Source organism: Melanotaenia boesemani, chromosome 12, assembly GCF_017639745.1.
Source record: "Melanotaenia boesemani isolate fMelBoe1 chromosome 12, fMelBoe1.pri, whole genome shotgun sequence".
Taxonomy (NCBI): Eukaryota; Metazoa; Chordata; class Actinopteri; order Atheriniformes; family Melanotaeniidae; genus Melanotaenia; species Melanotaenia boesemani.
The window spans coordinates 59,127-65,570 of NC_055693.1; positions in this window are offsets into that span (position 1 = coordinate 59,127).

Sequence of the window (6,444 nt, forward strand, 5' to 3'; positions counted from 1 at the left end):
GGTGTGGAAACAAAGCTGATGGACTGGAACTGGACCTGGTCTGTGACACAACATGGGCTCAGACATCTCTCATGTTCATCCGGGACGAACCTGCAGGATGTCCGTGTGGAAACCACAGAAGAAGAAAACATTTCAGAACTTCCATGTCAGGGTTGTGACTGAACGTGAGCAGATCCAGGACCAAACAGGTCTACAGAGTCTGATCCGATCCGTCTCAGAGGGTCCAGATGAAGACGACCCTGCTGCTGGTGCATTTCCTGGTCCTGGCGGTGTGAAGCAAGCTGAGCGGTAACCATGGCAACGCTTTAATCCCAGTTTGATCTGCAGCAGATTAATCAGCTCTGAGAACCCAAGCTGAAATTAACGAGAGGTTCTGGTGCTAATTTCTCTGTAATCCGAGTGTTGATTGTCAGAGGTCCGTTCAGGACCGGGTCCAGGCCATCAGGATTAGTCCAGATTATCTTGTAATTCCTGTTTAATCTTCCTGCCTGAAGATTGCAAAGTGACACTGTGTGATGAAGAGTGAAATCCTCATCCTCCTCCAAACTTCCTCATCATCACCTTCCTGCCAGGCTCCAACCGGCCGACTGCTGCTCTTCAGGCTGGGAACGGGACTTTCTCCCGTTCCTGGTCAGAACCTGGTCCCGTTCCATACAACCCATCATCAGGTTCTGGCCACAGAAAAGAAACCAGATGTTTCTACCCAGTAATAGCAGACAGGAAGCTGTCCCCACCACCCTGATCCAACAGGACCAGGACCAGAACATCTGGATCAATCCAGAACCAGGACCAGAACATCTGGACAGATAGACATAGATAGATTGGATGGATGGAAAGACAGACAGACAGAGTTTGAGTTGAGTTTTAGAGGCCTTTATTTCAGGCTACACATAGCAAAGGGAAAAGATTCACATATACGACAACAAAAAAACAACAACAAAAAAAGTGGGAAAAAATCAAAAACTGAAAACCAAACAATTTTCCGTAACTAAACACAGAACATTCTGCAGACCCCAAAATTCCACAAATTCCTCCCACCTGTTTGTAAGTTTAAAGAAATGAAATTCCAGCCTGAGCCGAGCTGCCAGTAACCTGGTGAAGACCAGGAGAACCTCCTCCGACCCTTGACCTTTGATCCTAATTCTATTGACTCTCTTCCCCACCACATGCAGTCCACTGACTTCTGTAACTCACTCATGTCTTTCTTTGTGTCCAAAATCCTCGACATTCACCAACATCTGGCCTCGTGGGGAGCTGCAGTCTCTGGAGTGGACTTCACCGCCCCCTACTCATCCCCATCCCCCATAACCACATTCTCCAGTTTTATTCTCCCCTCCGTCCAAGTCATCTCTGAATCTATCCTCAAATCCAAACCCTCTACCTGTCAGCTCGATCCAATCCCTACAGCTCTTGTTAAAACCTGCCTCTCCCCACTTGCTCCCCTCATCACCAACATTATTCACTCCTCCCTAATCTCTGGAACCGTCCCTCTTGCACTTAAAGCCGCTAAAGTCACACCTATCTTGAAAAAACCTGGCTTGGACCCCACAAATTTCAATAAGCTTCGTCCAATTTCCAATTTACCCTTCATTTCCACAATCCTCGAAAAGGCTGTTGCTTCTCAACTTCATAACCATCTTATCACCAACAATATTTATGAGCAGTTTCAATCCGGTTTCCGTCCCCTTCACAGTACTGAAACAGCACTCCTCAAAATCTCCAACGACCTTCTCATAGCTTCAGATTCAGGTTTACTATCCATTCTCATCCTTCTTGACCTCACCGCAGCATTCGACACCATCTCTCACAGCCAGGGGCGGGGCTTCCGGGGGGGCTGGGGGGCTGCACGCCCCCGGCCTGGTTCTCAGAATGGCCCGGCTAGGCTAACAGATTTGAAGAAGCCAGGCATTCACCACTGCTCAAGGGAACTGGAGAAAGCAGGGTCTTCTATTACTTGTGCCCACAGGAGTCAGGGGCATGTGTGCAGTTTGTTTAACATCACCAATACTGTAGAGTTATACAGAGGTTATATAAGTTATCCCAGTGAGGATTAAGTTATGGTTGCTAAAAACTTTACATGACCAACTGACTTTAGTGATGTAGTAGGTATAAAATATTTAATTATTGTGCAGCATGACCGGCTTTATTTTTACGCTTACATTTAACTTTGACACACAAATTTACGGGTGGATCGATATTGTCTCCAAGTGTATCTTGGGTAAAACTCATCACCAACCATCAACCAACGTCATCATCAGTCACTTGTCAACAGACTGCAAACTAGGTGGCGCATTTTTACGGATTAAGTTAACATGAGTGGCACTTCATATAAGCATAAAAGTGGAGCGGCAAAGCGAAAAGAAAAGAAAAAAAGACAGCAAGGAAAAGCCAAGTTACAAAAACTGGACACATATTTTGTTTGTTGTCCTGGAGATGAACCTGACTTTTTTGTTGGCAGCGATTCAGGCCCGAAAAACTACCAGCACAGCCAGGGAGCCACGTTAATTACAGGTAGCAGTTTTAACAAGCACTATACACAATGTGTGAGTTGTAAACTATTGGTGGTTGCAAATTGTAGTAGCCCAGCCGCCTAGCTTACATCCTCTTCTTTCTCTCTCGGTGGTATAGCGGTGATGTCAGGGACTTAGCAGTTGCTAGCTGCTCCAGGGAAGAGCCAGACCTGGAGCCAGACCAACAGCCCCCTTCCTCACCCACTGGAAATGAAAGCAGCAGCAGGTCTCCTCCCACTACAGGTGACACGCAGACCATGGATGATGAAAACCCTCCTCTGGAATGTTTTCCGACTTAACCGGGCCAATTTTGCTGAAAACATCCAGGACGCCAACATTAAAAGATATATCCTTAACAGGTCCATTTCCCACTGATAACAACAATCGGGGCTTTTCGGAAAGTTATTACACCTCTACTACTAAAGTTGGGATGAAACATCCCCGCAGCTGGATGTGCTATTCCCCCAAATTAGACTGCTGCTACTGTGAGCCTTGCTGGCTTTTTGTCAACCGAAATGCCCCGTATTACAACAATGCATGGGTAAACGGAGTAAGAGACTGGAAACATCTTTCTGCAAAAGTTGAGAAGCATGAATCCATGCAAATACATCTTGGTGCATGCATAGTCTACGAGCAGTGGAAACTCAACAGCACAATAGTCGCTGAAATGGAGAGGAATGTGCGTAATGCAGCCTTGTTTTGGAGACAGGTCCTGGAGCGCATTGTGAATGTCACTCTTACTCTGGCTTCATGTAACCTGGCATTCAGGGGGCACAGGGAAGTTCTATGTCAGGGAAATGCTGGCAACTTTATGTCAATAATCAAGTTATTAGCTTGCTACGACTCTGTTTTAAGAGAGCTAATCAACCGACCAGAAGGGTCAGTGAAATACCTAAATCACCAGATTAAGATAAGATTACTTCCATCCTGTCTCAACGTGTGAAAGCTGACATAATTAAGGAAATAAACGAAGCCCCGTTTTATTCCATTATCATCGACACAACGCAAGATGTGTCAAAGATAGACCAGCTGAGCCAAGTGTACCGTTACGTAACTGTTGTTAAGAATGACATGGATATTGCAACAGATATACAGATCAATGAAGTGTTTTTGGGTTTTGAAGCGATTGTGGGCTCATCAGCATCAGAGCTTGAAAAGCAAATCCTGGGCTCTATAGAGAAAAACAGAATAGATCTGTCAAAATGCCGCGGACAGGGCTATGATGGGGCCGCGAATATGAGTGGCGCATATTCAGGCGTACAGGCAAGAACAACAGAGCGGGAACCCCTTGCCCATTATGTTCACTGTGCTGCTCATAACCTCAACCTTGCTCTCAACGACTCTGTTAAAAATGTTCCTGGAGTGAAGCAGTTCTATGACACTGTAGAGAACCTGTACAATTTTTTGGTAACAGTATCAAACGATGGGCGCTCCTCGGTGAGAGGAGTTTGTACAGGGACCGCCAGCAGGCTTTAGGGGACGCCCCAGAACCAAAAAACTCAGTCCACCTCGACCCCCTGACAGCCGCCAGAGAGCATAGGTTTGAAACCTTCATGCTGATGATGTAGAGGGCCCTCTTTCCCAGCCCTTCAAACTCACCCAGCTCTGGTGTCTGAAAAGTCAGTAAAAGGTCTTGGTTCTCCTGCCACTGCTCTATGGCAGGAGAAGCTACCAGAGAGGGGAAAACATACTCGTACTCATCATCCCACTGGTCAGACAGAGTGCGGTTCTCAGCAAACGCTCTCAGTGGTTCTGGTAAAGAAGCACAGACCTCTTGTACCAGCCTGCTAAGCAATCTGTCCGAGTAAATCGGCAGCAGACCGGCCAGACTAGAAACCGAGGACTTCAGGAGGTGGCCCAGTTTGACACAGCCTGCCTCCTTCATCCAGGACCGCAGAGTGACAGATGTGAGGATCGGAGAAGAAAACAGTTTGTTTCCAAGCAGGGGCTCCTCAAACAGCCAGAACCCAGGAGTACAGACAGGCTCCCGCTCGAAGGAAAAGACCTGCCATGCCTGCAACACTGACCGGTAGAAAGGTGTCAAGCCCATCAGGTCCAGAGAATGTGGTTGGAGCAGGAACAAATGTTTGTCGTAGCCGCAGCAACAAACAGGTGGTGTCCATCCACGGCGATCCAAAGCTATAGAGCAGTCTCTGGACTGTCTGTAGTCTGAAGGCTGTCACACGAGAGATGATGTCAATCAGGCCCTGTCCCCCCTCCTGGACTCTCAGCCAATGATGCCCAGACCAGAAAAAGTCCACAAGTGTTTTCTGTATGTCCTCCCACACACTCCCCATGGTACCCAGCTGACTTATGAGAGCAGAAAGCTCGCTTATGTCCCACATCTCCACATTCAAAACACTTCATGCTCCCTGTACTGGCATAGACCATGTAGTGCCCGTCACCGTGCTTAACTCTGAAGGAAACCTCCAGAGACTGTGATGGAGAGTTTAGGAACATAAATACCTGCCTCCTGAGAGACTGAACATGTTTCAGTTTCTCTTACAGCCCAGACCAACTGAGTGGAAAGCACTCGCTATTTTACCGAAACGCTGCAGCTCCCGCTCCAGTGTCTCATTAGGAATAAAAGGGGGACCCCGGAGATCATAACCTGGCTGGACGGCACCGCAAGCTCCTCCTTCAGAAAACCACCACACCTTTTTTAATCCTGGAGGCATAAACTAGGTTTGCATGACCAACCTGTTCCCCTACGGCCAGGAGAACTGTCTCCACAGGTATAGACGGATCAGGTTGTAGCCCAACCCCGTGTTTCAAAGATAAGGAGGGTGTCTCTACCAACGCCATCCCAGCAAAAGAAACCTGCATAACACCAGCGAAGTAACCCGATAAACAGCCGGTAGAAACAGTAGATAACAGTAAACAACTACAAGGAAGAAAAAGGTGGGTCAAAGAAAAAAAAGGAAAAACAAACTTTTCAGCCACATACACAGCCCGGATGGATGGATGGATGATGGATGGATGGATGGATGGATGGATGATGGATGGATGGATGGATGGATGGATTGATGGATGATGGATGGATGGATTGATGGATGATGGATGGATGGATGGATGGATGGATGGATGGATGGATGGATGGATGGATGGATAGATGGATGGATTGATGGATGATGGATGGATGGATGGATGGATGGATGATGGATGGATGATGGATGGATGGATGGATTGATGGATGATGGATGGATGGCTGGATGGATGGATGGAGGGATGATGGATGGATGGATGGATGATGGATGGATGGATGGATGGATGGATGGATAGATGGATGGATGATGGATGGATGGATGGATGATCGATGGATGGATGGATTGATGGATGATGGAGGGATGGATGGATGGAGGGATGATGGATGGATGGATGGATGGATGGATGATGGATGGATGGATGGATGGATGGATGGATGGATGGATAGATATATAGATAGATAGATAGATAGATAGATAGATACTTTCTTGATCCCGAGGGAAATTCAAGCATCCAGCAGCATATACAGACATTAAAGGTTAGTACTTAAGCATAACTAGACTAATTTAAAATTAAATAAAGGCAACGGTAGATAAAGGAGACAAAATGGTAAAAACTATTGTACACTCATTGTAATGTCTACTGTAATGGGTGGACGTTGTGCTGGGAGGACGTCCATCGTGCTGGGTGGACGTCGTGCAGGGAGGACGTTGTGCTGGGAGGACGTCCATCATGCTGGGAGGACGTCGTGCTGGGTGGACAGCGTGCTGGGTGGACGTCGTGCTGGAAGGACGTCCATTGTGCTGGGAGGACGTCCATCGTGCTGGGAGGACGTCCATCGTGCTGGGAGGACGTCGTGCTGGGTGGACGTCGTGCTGGGTGGACGTCGTGCTGGGAGGACGTCGTGCTGGGAGGACGTCCATCGTGCTGGGAGGACGTCCATCGTGCT